Source organism: Euprymna scolopes, chromosome 1 (assembly GCF_053919585.1).
Source record: "Euprymna scolopes isolate OS-2025 chromosome 1, ASM5391958v1, whole genome shotgun sequence".
NCBI classification, from domain to species: Eukaryota; Metazoa; Mollusca; class Cephalopoda; order Sepiida; family Sepiolidae; genus Euprymna; species Euprymna scolopes.
In genome coordinates, this window is record NC_136482.1 from 17,596,028 (window position 1) to 17,613,527 (window position 17,500).

At 30.2% G+C, this 17,500-nt stretch overlaps 1 protein-coding gene across 5 annotated transcripts in view; it reads right to left on the reverse strand.

The window, feature by feature from the left end:
* Positions 1–17,500, reverse strand: part of LOC145283891 (transcriptional regulator ERG homolog) — a 170,014-nt gene that overhangs the window by 40,419 nt on the left and 112,095 nt on the right. The gene's annotated exons all lie outside the window — the stretch shown is intronic.

Consider the following 17,500-nt stretch of genomic DNA (forward strand, 5'->3'; position numbering starts at 1 on the left):
TATGTATATCAAGACTGGCGTATATTCTTGAAAGCAAATTAATGCAGTGATTACAAATACACACACACACACACATATCAATCTATCTATCTATATATATATATGTGTGTGTGTGTGTGTGTGTGTGTGTGTGTGTGTGTGTGTGTGTGTGTGTCTTATGGAAAGACGATTATACGCTTCACGACGATACTCTGTAAGCTGTTTCAAATTATCGAATTTAAAAGTACGAAAAACAAAATGCTTACATAATAGGAAATAAACATTTTAAGAGAAAGAAAGGGGGGGGGTAGAAGGTGTGAGACGAGGTCAAATGGTGTGAGATGGGGTGTCATAATACAAACAATGATAGACAATCAATAGAGCAAATGAAATACACTAAAATAGAAAGCAATGCAGAACGACAGCAAGCGAGTAAAGAGAAGCATGAAGCGGCTGTGGGGCAAAATGAAACGAACAACACATGTAGGTTAACAGACTAGACATACCAAACCCCCAGGCCTTGCTTTTGAGCTCATGTTTCTATATTCTTCTCATTAACTCATATTTCTTAAACTTTTACAAACATCAAATGAGATGTCTTAAACAGCCTCACTTACGGTAGTAATTTAACAATTTTAATCCACTTTCCTCCGTCTTCCTATATTTTCTTCTGCTTTATTTTCATTTTTTCTCCCCCCCCCATATTGTTCTTCTATCATCCCCATCCCCATGTCCATGCTCTTCATACTCTTACACTCTTGAATTACCCATGTCCTTTCCTAATCGGATAATACAAATAGTATTTGGGTAGGAAGAAGGACGAAAGTAAAAAAAAAAAAAAAGGTAATACTTCAAATATGTCGTTAACTCATGTAATATGGACTTTTAAAATCTATTTCTAAACAAATAAATGCATTTTATTTCACCAAGTGTAAAATAAACTTTTAAGTATACAAATATGTGTCTTATTACATAAGAACCTTATAAGTCCCTGTTACAAATTGAAACTCTTATAATACGTGTTGAAGACGGTACTAAAGGGACATAATCTTTGCAAATCAAACGTTGAATGTGAGGTGTTGCTGCTCCTTTGCAGGTAGAGGAGATCCGCCGTTCTAGGCTTGTCCTCTAAATTTTAGAAGGGAGTAGTTCATTGCGAATCGCCTGAGGCACTCCTACATGTTTTAAAGGTCAGGGTGTTCTTCCTCTGGGGCACTGGCTCTTAAATCGCACTTTCTGATCTTCGTGTCATATCTTACAGCTGTGAAAAGGAGATAAACAATAATAAAAACGTACTAGAGTTAATGACTACAGAAGTCTCCACTACTTTGGCGTACAAAAATCTGAGGGGGGATATTAATCCATATATTTTAATCTCTCTAGTGCAACAAACGCCGTTTTATCACTAAACAAAGAAAGTACCACAACATTGGGGAATTGATAAGGAAAATCAAAGCGATTCAACTGTATACCAATCCGTTGACTGATGATCGTTGCCATTAGCGAATACAAACGTGCATATGCATGAAACTGGCAGCCGTTTGTTTTAACCTATCAGGAGTCTATAATGAATATTTGTTCGCATAACTAAGCCAACATTGGCCCGATAATGACATTGTATTGATTTTATAACAAAGTTTGATAATTAATGCATTGGCACGGTTACCTCGCTGAATCTGGCTAGAGCAAGACGGCTTATCATCAATATATTTATGCGGTGAACACGGTTTGTAATTGTGGTTCGCAATTGGGGCCGCGTATACAAAAAAAAAGGCACACAGAGACGGCAAGGACAATCTGCTCTCTTGTCTTATATCTAAAGTTATCTTGTCTGATTTTTAAAGTAAGTTTTGGTATTAAAGCGCCTGCTTATCAAATTAAATTATTGTTGTATAATGTTATTTACACTATACGCAAAGTGAGCGACTATAGTCGAGGTCGACCAAGAGGCTCCCTTTTCATTAGCTTCTACACCGCTATATAGTTGAAGATGTCACTTATCCTTGATCAGTTCTTTATAATATACGTGTTCAGCATCAAATACGGTAGTTTAAGTCTTTGGTATAGCCCGACCGAGGATTGAACCTCTGTATTCGTGGCCATTAGCGAGCAATTTTACCAAATAAATACACCGAGTAAATATTAAATATACTAAGATATCGCTGAAATTTATTGTTAATTGTATAGCTCGGTCTAAATTATTTAAAATATTATTTTTTTTTTATCAAAAGATAAAAAATAATCAAGAAGTTGGATAATCTTTTTAATAAGCGTTTATGAATATCATTAGCGTTGTCTAATTTAAGATTCGAAATGACTTCGCTTCGTCGGATCTATGTTAGCAGCTATGAGGATTGAGTCTAAAAACCATCGGAATATTTAGGGATCTTCAGCTATACTCAATGTTTGGTGCCTTCAAAAAAGGGTTTACTAATACTTACATAATTAATGCGATTTTAAATAAATTCTTACAAAATTCTTCACGCTCTTAGCGATCTTCAAACGGTGCAAAACACGATCACAGTGCTGATTATAACTTTCTATTCTTTATTTAAAAAGTTGAGATATGAGCGCAACCCAAACTCTGTTCCAATCCGTCCTACAGCCGAGAAGTTTCTTAATAGCCTATTAATACACGTGAATCATACACACACGTGCGCGTGCATGCGACATACTCATATATATATATATATATATATATATATATATATATATATATATATATATATATATATATATATATATACATATATATATATATATATATATATATATATATATATATATATATATATATATATATATATAAATCCCCGAAACAGTGTTTCATGGTAAACAACTGATGATCCCTTGAAAAATAAATTATTGGTATTATAGTAAATTCGAGAGCGAGTTGATGCAGTGCTTGCAGGTGATTAAATGACTTACTGACTAGATGGTTTTCTAATGAATGATAAAAAATATTTTTTTGTATAGCTTTAAAGGTTAAAAACTTCAAAAACTATATATATATATATATATATATATATATATATATACATTAATTTATTTATAAAGTGTTTGTGTAGTGTATATATATACACATATATATTTATACATATATATAAATATATATATATATAATTATATATATATATATATATATATATATAATACACATGTATAGACCGATTTTAACTGGTCACTTTAGTGAATGATCGATAACCTTATAGTGCAATCAATTTTGTTTTTGTATATATTTATAAATTGAATTTATTTTTTCCTAGAAGACAACAATGAAAATAAATGTTTTTTAGGTGATTCCAAATTTTATACAATTGTGTGATTTTGTTTATAAAACAACAATCAATAAGAACTATCGATCGAACAAAAGATCAATCATCCTCAGTTCTGAACCCTAATTAACTTTTTTTGTATAAATCGATACAATTCTGTATTTTTTCGTTCTTTGTTCATTTAATCACTAGTATTTTTAGTGTTTTTATTTGTTTGTAAAGCACGAGTTGGTTTATTTATTCACAGTATATATATATATATATATATATATATATATATATATATATATATATGTGTGTGTGTGTGTGTGTGTGTGTGTGTGTGTGTGTGTGTGTGTGTGCATTTGGTTTCAAGCCTATTATAAGGGGGACCAGTTATTCCTAAATAATATTAGGCTCTCGTCAGTCATTGATATATATATATATATATATATATATATATAAATCAATGGCTGACGATATATATATATATATGTGTGTGTGTGTATACATATATGCATATATTTGTGTATGTATATATATATATACATACATATACACGTGTGTATCTATATATATACGTACACATACATATCTATCTATCTATCTATCTGTATATATATATATATATATATATATATATACATATGAAAAAATTAATAGAAAAAAGAATGCTTAAACAAAGGTGTTGTAATAATAAAATATTTAAAAAGTTAAATAATCATGCTTTTTAATCGTATAAAACTAAATCACTGCTGATCGATAGAGGAAATCGAAAACTACATTATTAATGTATAAAACGTCTTGTGTATATCTTTATCATATTTTTTAACTTTTTATATATTTTATAAACCTAATACATATTAGCAAATAAGAATGTAAATAGAACATTAATAAGGAAGAAGAAGGCGATAAATACGAATAGTAGCTTCGTCTGCATAAGTGCACTAAATTCGTAAGAAATATTATTTTTGGTGACAAGAACTAATGACACAGAAGAGAAAATGTTTTTTGATAACATGAATAGGTTACGCTAATGAACATGGAGCAAGAAATGGATTCACTATCCGTGCCATTTTTTTGTTATTTTATTTTTGGGAAAGTTTTGTTTGGTCAACAATGTTAGGGAGAAATATTTTGATTGTTTGTTTTGTTTTTAAATAGTGTTTATGGTAAACAATTGAGAATTCCTAAAATATTAGATATTTTGCGAGTTCGAGAAAGCAGCTTGGTTTAGAGATTCCAGGAGTATAAACGATTTTCTGATAAAATAATTTTCAAATGAAGGGAACAAAATATTCCAAGCCTACATATATATATATATATATATATATATATATATATATATATATATATAAGATTGTAGATTTATTTTTTTATTAGCGATAATGTAGTATTTTTTCTTTCCACTCCCTGAGTAATTTTAAGAGAAAAATTATCTGCCCTTTGTTTACATTCTAGTCGCCCGCCCCCCCATTTCGGGCGTAAAAATATTTTAAAATAATTAAAAGTTTGAAATGATATAATAATTATATATATATATATATATATATATATATATATATATATATATATATATATACATATATATACATACATAGACACACATATATATACATACATATACATACATATATATGTATATACATATACATATATATGTATATATGTGTGAATGTAATAAGAATGGTCTAACCAACATGTCATCAATTGTAATTATAATTTATATTATCACGTAGTTAATGAGCTATTTCAGATGCGACTTAATAGTTCATAATTTAGGTTTTATTTTTCTGCATTGCATTGAGCCTCTTTGCTAAAGACACCGTATTTAAATGACTTAATTCTTGCTCGGTCCAGCACATTACATTATATATATATATACATACATACATATATATATATATATATATATATATATATATATATATCATATGTATATATATCATATGTATATATATTTCATATCTTTATATTTGTATATATATATATATAATTATGTGTATATATATACATATATGTACATATATATGCATATATATATATATATATATATATATATTACATATATATATATATATATGCATATATAAACATATATGTGCATGTATATATATATATATATATATATATATATTAATCTCACATACATAGGCATATATACTCCATATATTATTCTTACAGTGTCTTATAATTATTGAATTATGAATTGAATAAAATAAGTATAAAACCACTGAAATTTTATCAAGGATTTTTCTTTTATGATTTGTAAAACATTTCTTGAAGTAAGTAGCTTGTATATAAAAAAATGTTTCCGAATTCGTTCAGTATTCTAAGAAGTCATACAATAATTCATTCCTCTTCGTTTTCAGCTATGAAATAAATATTAAAATTATTCTCTCAGTTAAAAATATATCGAAAGGCATTCTGGCATATTTAATTTCCGATGTGCATCCTTTTTTAATGAGAGTTTCGAATTCTATTATACTTTAATCCCTTGCATTTTTTGATTTACATAAATATTCGAAAAATGGATAAATTTAATTATCAAAGTTACGTTAAGACAAGAAATGCAGTCAGGGCCACACGAGATTTGTTCCCACAATTTAATTAATGTAAAGATATAATAACATTGTCAGGCAAGATATTCCATTTCTTTGTGATTTGATGCATAAATAGAATTCTGTAAATTATCCTTTTTTTTCACTTTAAAAAATTTATTTCAATGAATTTAATAATCAAAAAGACTTAATAAAACTTTTTAAGACACAATGAAAATGAATGGAAATACACACACACATTCTCATTATATATATATATATATATATATATATATATATATATATATATATATATATATATATATACGAATATGGGACATTTATTAATACCTGGGGTCTATACACGAAAAAGCATCATCTGAAGAATTGAAAAAATTAAATATTTATCTTTGTTTATATATATTGTGTGTGTGAAGATAACTCTCAACCTATATACTCAACGAAGTTTCAATCTACAGACTTTGAATTTTGTATATAGTGTATTCAGACACGTCGAAAACTTTTTAATCGGTTTTAGGAAAAGGATAAGGGTTTATACAATAGAAAAATTGTATTTTGTGGTCATCGGATGTCTATGTTTGCCAATTGTTTCACGAGTGTGCATGCGAAAATCGTTTGAATGAAACTTACTTAAGTTTAGAATAAGTAGGTTTGAAGACACATTTTAAAGATCGTGGCAGGCTGATCTAATGGTTGTTATACTTTACTCACTATCTTCTGGTTTAGGTTTCGATCTCAGCTCGAGTTATTTAAAAAAAATTTACAAGAAGTTAACTGTTTAGAAAAAAAACATAATACCCTAGGCACCGCCAAAACTGGGGGGGCAGGTCAGTACTTTTTGACGGACCGTCTTTTTAAAAATCTACCAAAAATCAGGTAATTATCCGATCAATACGAAATTTTCAGCGATTATTAGGAGAAGAATGAACTTTATAACAGTGTACTTATTTTTCATAAACGATATTTATATATATATATTTTTTTGCTTACAAAACCCCCCCTTGTTTTGAAGTGGGAACAAATATGCTTAAAATAATCCTCTGAGACTGAAATCAACATATTGTGTTGTAAGGGACAGAATTATAGATTAAAAAAAAAAAAAAAAAAAAAAAATTGTTTGCATACCTTATTTTGACGTCTGAATATCAGAACTTCGATTGTGTTTAATTATCCCGCTTTTGAGTTTTGAAGTGTGAAATTCGGTGAATATGTTAAGTAAAATAATTAATTTAAGTTAAGCAAAACAAAAAAAAAAATTTTTAATATTTATACGAAAAAAGCTATTTTAAAATTTTTGATAAATAAATTAACAATTTTTTTTTAGCGAGCCGAATAATGCATGACCATTATTAAACAGGGCATGCTTTGAATAATCGATACCAAAAAAAAAAATTCGATAAATATTGTGCCCTTTGTGTTAAAAATAGCATCTTTGTTTTCGATCCCGTTTGAAAACGTTTGCCGCCTTTGACTATGGTGGACCAAACGCGCTGAAATAATTTTTTTTTATTCTGCTTTAAATTGCCCCCCCCCCATTTTGGGGAGTCTGGCCCCCACACACATACACATTAAAAACCAAACGCATACAAATGGTCACCCATCTGGTACTGGCCAGCCTCAGCTTAATAATACATTGAAATTTTCGTCACTGAAAAATAAGTTTTTTTTTGCCTGTTTGGTCTTCCATAGTTTGCTATTTATCAGACGAAAACGTAAACAGAGTCGATCTGAACTCTACGTCAACGCGAATATCTGGTTACCTATATGAATAAGTGGAATTATTTGAAATTCAGGTACTTATATTATAATATTTTTGCATATTCTCTTAGAAAATCATCCTAAATATTAGTTAGACAATAAATAAATAAATAAATTATTTCAAAAACCCTTTTTTTTAATATTTAAGTACGTTTTTTGTGCAAGACAAAAAATGTCAATTGTTAACTTTTTGGGAAAATTTAACATTTAAAATTGAATTAAAAATAGTAGAAAAAGTTTTACATTATTCTGTTTTCTATATGATAAAATTCAGGGTTTTATCTTTCTGGAAAAAAAAAGTTACTCAGAAATAATAGATTTTAATAAACGTAATTTCGTTTTAAAAAACAACAACAACTTGATTTTGCGGCCATTTTTGGCGGTGCCTATAATACCCGCTTGCACGTATCACACTTTATTTCCGTTTTTTTGTTTTTTTTTTAATTTTTCTTACTTCATTGTTTTATGAAGGAATTTTACGTTATGTTTAATACCGTCGACGCCGAATACATCCGCTAGTATATGTGTAGATATAATTGTTCAAAATATATTTCAGATTTTATGCGGGAATAGTTTAATATAACACAATTGTGTTTGCCCGTTAGTAAAATGTAGTTTCATGACATACAAAATAAATAAATAAATAATAATAATAATAATAATAATAATATAAAAACGCTTCATGGCTCAAATCAGAGATATTTTATGAACATTTTCTGATTGGATAATATTGCATTCTGAGTTCTAGTCTTATTCGAGGTTATTGACTTATTACATAACTTTTTGTGAGAAAAAGGTCATCTCTATAATGCTTATCTATCTACCTATTGCTAACTCTCCCTCTCTCTCTGCACACAAACACATATATATATATACTTATTTATATATATATATATATATATATATATATATATATATATATATATATATATATATAAATGTAAAGGAGATTAGAATAATAGTCTAAAGAGCTAAGTGTATTTTAATGTAATAGTGAAATTACTAGTTTAATTAAAATACAGGAAATGCTCGTTGTAATTTAGATATATAATAAGCTCGATAGTTAAATGTCCTAGAGCTAATTCAATATTAAGTAATGTGATTTATAATTTAAAAATTTAAAAAATTTTTAAAATTTAAAAATCAAAATTTAATTAAATTAAAAATCAGTTTCATAAGAAGGAACAACAACAAAGTCAATTATCTGTACGATCGTTTCGGAAATCCGTGCTTTTTATTTGTGGTATACATGAAGTCACGTAGAACAATTATACATAGTTTTTTTGGTAAGCACGGTCTCCTCATCAGCAAATTTAGGAGGATTTCTATTGAATTGAAAAGACACCAAAAATAAACCTAGCATTAAAAGTAAGGCAGATGAATCTGAAAAATTGAAGTAAAGGTTTGGATTTAAAATTTATAAGAAAATTAATAAGAAAATTGGTATAGGTTAGAGATAGAAATGAGTAGAAAAAATATATATTTTTTTGAATTTACATAATAAATTTGATTTAAAAATATATAGATATATAATTACCATTTGGTTTTTCTTTTTTTGAAATCAGGAACTGTATTTAAAGTATGTTTGCTATAGCTTTTTATTTTATTGAATGATGAATTTTAAAAGGGCGACGCTCGTGCACGTTACTTAATATATATATATATATATATATATATATATATATATATATATATTATTATTATTATAATTATTATTATTTACTATAACAATAATTAAATACCTACAGACACTAGTGTTTCATCCTTTCGGGAATAATCAGTGCAGGTGTCACGATTAATGCCTGTCGTGAAATTCGAACCCTGACAACTTTCCTGAATCTGTTTGTTTGAGTCCAATGGCAAGGAGAGTCCAGGACGACTGGAAACAATGCCGAGATAAGCGGAGAGCACATACAGCACGTGGAAGTCCCAAAATGGTCACCCATTTAGTACTGACCAGGTTCAATGTTGCTTAACTTCGGTGATCCAGCAGGAACCGTTGTGTGAACGTGACTATGCCGTATATATAGGTTGTATAAAGTTTATATAATTTTATTATATCATCAAAACAATAAAGAAAAGGAAAATAAAAAATAAAAAGAAACCTCTCTTAGCCATGGTAAGGAGAAGAATCAGAATTAAATAAAATATTTAAAAAAAAAATGGCTTAATAACGTTTTAATTTGTAATGAGAATCAATGAATAAGATTTTAAGATATTTTTAAATTGGAAAATCAAAAATATTTTTAAATATATTCAAAATGAAAATATATTTAATATATGTATTCTATATATGTAGAAACTTTTCTGATTCGTTTGTTCAAGCTAGGATGGAGCATCCTGCCGAGTTCTAAACATGTACCCGCTGAGTCAGATATTCTAACCGAAAGATTCTGACCGTCCCTTTATGTGCAATTGTTAGAAACATTTTGCACTTTGTTCACCGGATATATTTTACAGGAAGTTTAAAAAAACAAATTTTATGTGTATGGTTGCTCATATTATATCTAGAATATATATATATATATATATATATATATATATATATATATATATATATATATATATATTTATATATATATATATATGTGTGTGTGTGTGCGGATATATATGTGTGTGTGTGTGTGTGTGCGTGTGTGTACGTGTGTGTGTGTGTGTGTGACTACTTCATTTAATCACATGAATTGATATACGAAGATATAATTATATAAGTAAATTTTCAGTATTTACTTCAAGAGTGCTCAATACATAAGTAGAGCTAGGTAGTAACTTATGAAACTATCTATGGCAATTAAGCTACACAGAATATTCCGCGTTTCATTCTCGTGAGAATTCGCCAAACTTATGCATAAGCCTGACGAATTCTCACGAGAATAAAACGCGGAATATTCTGTGTTCCTAACTGCCATATATATTCTCATAACTTAATATATATATATATATATATATATATATATATATATATATATATATATATATATATATATATATATGTGAGTCTGTTGTGTGTGGGGGTGTAGATGGGCATCATATGAGCGTGTATGTCGATCATCTCCCATGTGTGTGTGTGTGTGTGTGTGTGTGTGTGTGTGTGTGTGTGTGTATTCGGAGGTCTGTGTTTGTTTGTGTGTGTGCGCCGTGTGTGTGTGTGTGTGTGTGTGTGTGTGTGTGTGTGTGTGTGTGTGTGTGTGTGTGTGTGTGTACCCCATTTACTTTTTCACGCGACGGTGAGCACAGTTTAACCCCTCCTTAAATCTGAACAAGCATAAAAGGGTTATGAAACTCGAGTCCCTTTCTTTTTAAAGTAAGGATCTAGATTGTACGCGGCATGCAAAGGACACTGATGGAAAACGCTCGCTTGTATACGAGCGGCGCACGACGTTGGCGGCCCGCCCTTTTTTTCGTCTCGTCATAGGCACGTGTAAAATGCCTAACGCATGCAAGCCTTCGCACGGGCGAAACAGAGACACGTGTGTCCCCCGATTAAGCCGAAGAGGAAATAGTCCCTCACGGACACTTGGAAAGTTTATTGTTTGTTTTTTTTTATTTTTAATTATTTATCATGTCGGCTGAGTAATGTGGTGTTCTCCGTATTTAATGACGTAGACACATACAAATTGGAGGTAAATATAATACGAGCATAAAATGAAATAAACGCGCTAACCATTTATTGGATCTATAAGAAAATCGATCTCTTAATATCAGGCACAATATTCTTCCGGATGGAACTAGTAAATAATTATCTATCAACTTGAAGTTGAGTTTTTCGGCGCACTTACATGGAGAGTAAAAGCCTACATTTTTTATTTAAAAATTAGTAAAACGAACATCTTTTTGTACTCCGTTATAGATATGCGAGCGACTAAATATTAGTTAAATAATTTGCATATTCTTTTGAAAAACGAATTTTCATTAATTAAATTTTTGTTTCTATGGTTTCTTATTGGCTGATAGCTTTCATATAACTATTAGGCCGTGTTCTGTTTTTGCATATTTTCTATATCGTGCATAATTTAGGATAAAACGTTTTAGCATACACACACATAGACATATATATATGTGTGTGTGTGTGTGTGTGTGTGTGTGTGTGTGGGTGTGTGTGTGTGTGTGTGTGTGCGTGTGTGTGTGTGTGTGTGTGATGGGACGATTCTAATATTTTTCCCGATTCCGATACAATTATCGAGTCAGTATTAAATTATCGATTCCACTACGATTGCCGATTCCGATATCTTATCAATCTCTTAATATATATATATATATATATATATATATATATATATATATATATATATATATATATATATATATATATATAATAAGCGGTTAACTGAATTAATTTAAAATTCAACCCGGCCAACAATTTCCCTGCTCTCTATATGTGCCTAAAACGCGAATTCCACAAACAAAAGTTCCTTCATAAAAATGCCCGCCATATATAACGAGTAGATTTCAATTCTAATGTAAACAAATTCTTGTTGACTCGTACTCTTAAATAGTCAAACTCAATCACTGCCGATCATTGCAGTGTAATCTCACCAACCAAATGAGACTCATCAATCATTATCCTCGAGTGGCCTCCGGGTCTTGATAAGCGGCTACTTGCCTGTAAAAAAATTAAACTCGATCGATGATATGCAGATAATAAAAAAAACAAATGCTATTCTTTGTTTCCAGCTAAAATGTCAAGATAATCGTGTCTACATTAAAAATACTTCCAAGTTTTCTCCAGGTTCAATTTTTATTACAATATACATTTGATTTATTTGGAGCATGAAATAATTAAACATTTAATTTTGAAAGTTGCGTAGACACGTGAAATAGATATACACCAGATTTCGTATTATTAATAAATGTATTGTTTTATAAGCGCTTTATTAAAACATCTTTGTTATTCTAAATGCTTCCAATAAAATATCTAAGTCGGCTTGTTTACCTTAAATTTACGCATGGGTGAATATGTTCAGATTTGTTTTATAATAGAATACGTATGGGTTTGGTTCGAAGGGAGTAGTTTTGTTTTGTTTTTGTTTGTTTTTTATCTATTTATGTATGCTGATACAAAGAGTTGAGGGGCTGAGAAAAAGCCCGACTGTTGCTGCTTGGTCGTGTGTCGGGTCGCGTGTTATGCGCGCCTGATGGTTTCAAAATCACAGCAAACAACTCGGGCCACATTTGATTCCGTGCATCATCCGATTCGTGCGCGCGCCTGTCCCACACGTGCCATCGAATGAGAAAGACGTACGCCTCATGTGAAAATCGGGCTATGGCGATGAGGGAATCAATTTGAAAAAAAAAAAATCACTCCAAACCTTTAAATCCCATTCAGTTTTAGTGCTGAAGAAGAAATAAATACAAATAAACAAAATGGATTTACAATAACTATTTTGAACCGATTAGAGATGTTTTGTTTTTGTACGTGTGGCTGTTATAATTCGCCGTCATTTTAACGAATGCTAATATATGAACACTTGAGCGTCGGCTTTTGTAATTGTGGGAATAAGCATGTGGATGATCCGAAGCGTTGGACAGACAAGGCCGATTTTATGTAGAAATGAACAGGAAATTGCAGATAGAAACGTTATAAGCGCAACCTGTTTTAAAGTTCGCATCTTCCCATGACCTTCATGTCCTGCTAGATTATCATAACAACTTTCATAACAACAGAATAATTGAACGATATTTCAAACATAACATTAAATTATGGTGGTAGCAGCAGCAGCAGTAGTAGTAGTAGTAGTAGTAGTAGTAGTAGTAGTAGTAGTAGTAGCTGTTGTTGCGAGGATGCAAATTTATTTGCAAAAGTTATTGAAAGAGGTGCACAGTACTGGAACTTCGCGGAGACTTCTTTCTCTTTTAGCAAAGTTCGAAGGCCACTCAAGGATAAGGCCAATGAGTGTATTGTGATCATCGAGACAGCAGTGGGTACAATAGTCGTTACTACAAATGAGTAGAATCATATAATTAAGGGGGCATCCGAAAAAGAACATATTAAACTTGAATGTGAAGACAACCATCGATGTAGTTAGGCGGAAAGCAGTCCAGCAGAACAAAATTCTAGATTAGGGCAGTTCTATGAAAAAAAAAAAAGAAGCTTTATTCATGGAATGTGTGTTTAAATTTAGGCGTATATAAAGAGTGGAGAAATTGTTGTGGTTGTAGCTAGACAAGTTGATGTGAAAGTTTGGCAGAAGGTTGGGGGCATATATTGATGCCCAGGGGAGCACATTCTCATTAAAATAACGCTACAAAAACTTTACCCAAATAGTCTCATATTTATTACTTCTTCCGTTTCTTTTATTAGAGTTGTAAATCAAGTGACTCGGCCCCTAATTAAAATTTTAAAATGTTGCTTCCATTTTAAGAGCATGTCTTTATGAAGTCGGAAATTCAGGTTATCCTAGGTCATCATTTGACCGAGGCAGAAGTTGCTATTGTTGTAATAATCTATTTCTTTTTACCAAAAAAGTAAATTAAAATATATCTTGCTCTTTTATATTGGGAATTATAAATAATCTCGTTAAATTCATCGTTTTTTTTTTTCTTGTAAACTTTAGGTTCCTCTAACCGGGAATGATGATATATATATATATATATATATATATATATATATATATATATATATATATATATATATATATATATATATATATATATATATATTATCATTCTCGGTTTGAGGTATATATATATATATATATATATATATATATATATATATATATATATATATATATATATATATAATGGTTTATTTATAGTGGCTATATATATATAGAAGACTTTGTGTAGAACTAAATACACTTTCTGGTATGACAGCTAATATTTGTCGGTGCAATGGCTGCCACAAGACAGGACACAGCATACAGTAGACCGCAGGTTCTTACATCAGAGTGTCCTTCTCCTAAATGCATGTCTTAACGAAGACTGAGGGTGCATCTCTCCCAGTAAATTAAGGCGCCCCCAGATACTAACCTGGAAATTTCTACGACTTGACGCGGTACATACAGCGCCAAGCCTTACCAAATGGTCACCTATCTGGTATTGGCCAGGCTCGTCGTTTCTTACCTTCGGTTATCTAGCGACAGCCAGTGCCTCAACGTTATTGTGCCGTATATATATATATATATATATATATATATATATATATATATATATATATATATATACATGTGTGTGTAATGTTTCTTCTCATTATTATTCATAAGAAAATGATAATTTTTTGATTGATAATTTAATTAGTCTAATTAATTTTATAATAATTGGTACACTAAACCCAATTAAATAACTATGTTATACGGTAAGTTTTAGCCTGATAATCTAATGAATATTTTTGATATTAGAGATTGTATTCGCTCTGCTTATAAAATCATCTCTTAAAAAAAACGAAAAACTGATACTAATGACAAACGCCATTATGAAGAGAACATTTCTTTTTATTGTTGCAAGTATACCATCGAGGCAATTAAAGATCATTGTATGATTTTCATATGGGACTTTACAAAATAAAATATCGATGCCTCATTTTCGTTTATTTTATTTTGTTTATATTTCCCATGATTAAACTTGATACAAATTAGATTTTAGAAGATAATTTATTAAACGAACGTTTTAGAGCGACCTCGTCTTCTTGTCCGATCGATTTGTATGTTTATTCATAAAAAAAAATGATGGCAAATTTTAACGAGGAAGAAAACAGACGCCCTATTAAATGAGAGAAATCAAACTTCCGGTTTGTTTTAGCATCTAATTTCAGATTTCTATACTTATACGAGCACTAGATTGAACTATCAGTCGTTTCTCTGTTCCTTTTTCTTCTGGATATTAGCCCAGTCTAGTTGTAACCCTTTTGCCGTACTTTATATACTTCGTAACATTCTATTGTATAAGGCAGAACTGAAGAAGCTATATACTCTATTATGATGTCAGTGACTAATAGTAACTTTCAAACACGCTTGAACATTTCACAGAAAATTAGTGGAGATACATAATATGACGAACGCTACAACTGTGATACTTCTATCTTCGATTCCGCCCAGAATTTATCAGAGGGCATTGCAAATTGCATTGTTATGATGACTGAACATATGTGTTTAAGATCTTAAAGTTTCATCTTTCTGTTTCAGATATTGAGGGTGTGAGCCTAAAAAAAGCCTGTCATAGAATGTGCGTTAGAAAAAGAGAAAAAAACATTGTACAGCACAAATGGTTTCTGGTTTTAATTGTACCACTCCCGTTTTCGTAGCACTTAAACTTCTTTAGTTAAAAACATCACAAGCTTTAATTTGGAACGACTCTCTTATGAAACAGTACGCTCCCGACGGCCATGCACGGTCATCGTTCATCGCAAGCAAAACTACATTGAGTATGATTTTGACTATGTAGAAAAATATATTTTGGAGCACAAAAAGTCGCTGATTATAAAGCTGCCACTCCTACTGGTGTAGCACTTTAAATTTGTAAGTTAAAAAATTAGGAAGGTTTACTTCTGGAACGACAATTGTATACCGCAATATCGCATAGAATCGTTACATTTGAACACGTTTACACATGTTTATGTCACGTTAAAGAGTGACACGTTGTTTCCTTTGTATATGTGTTTAGAAATAAAGCAAATGTAATGCATTATTATTTAATCACGAAAAACAAATAAGATGGAAATTAATTGTACGACTTCTTTTAGATATAACATTATAAAATACGTTTTGAATAAATTAAATCAAAACGTAGATTCCATGAAAAAGGCTTCTTTCTTAGAAGTGCACACCTGTGGAACTCTCTATCGCTTGCCTGTTTCCCTCCTGACTTCAACTTGGATGTCTTCAAGTCCAACATAAACAAATTCCTGGTGAACCGCCCCCTTAAGTAATGACACTTTATCAAATCTCCGATACTAACTATTACTACGATACTATCCCATTGATTACTGTACACACAATAATCCTTATCCCCGAGTAGCTTCTGGGCCTTGATAAGCGGTGACTCCATGTAAAAAAAAAAGAATATCGCATAAATGATAGTATGGATAATATAGGTATACGAATCTGAAAAAGTTCTTATATTTTCGCAGATATTTGAACTTTAAAACTTAAAAGAGGCGATTCCTTAATATGTCGCAATACATGCATGTTCCGGTCGGCAAGTTAGAAATAACTAGAGGCTTCTTCAGGCGATATAGCTTGTATGAAAGATTAATGTAAAATCTACGAACTTTCGTATTAGCTATATCGCCTGACGACACCACGAGTTACGTGTTACTAGCTAACCGAAACATGCTCATGAATGTTTAGCGACATAGTAATGATTATGTGAAAATAAAAAAAACTACTACATTTTGTCCTACTTCAGTATTGAGCACTCTTGTATAAAATTCGTTAATACTTCATTGGTTACTTTACCTCTGGAAAATATTAATCTTTAATCATACGCACACATATTCACACACACACAAACACACACACACACACCTATCTCTCTCTCTCTCTCTCTCTCTCTATATATATATATATATATATATATATATATATATATATATATACACGCACCCACACATATATATACATATTAATATATATACATACATATATATATAATATATATATACATACATATGATGGAATATATATCAATATATGCATACACACACTCATGCATTCACACATACACACACACACGCACACACACACACACACATATATATATATATATATATTAATAAAATGTATTGTATTAAAATGTCAGATGTTACACAGCAGCACAGTAAAGGCTTAATATTTGTACAAGTTATTTTTATTTCCTATTGATATAACTCTTTCTTATATGTCCTCTCGATGATTAATAGTTTTTGTTATTTTTATATTCAGACTTTATACATCTTCTGAAATCTGTCTATCTATCTATATCTATCTATCTATCTATATATATATATATTTATATGTCTATATATACGTG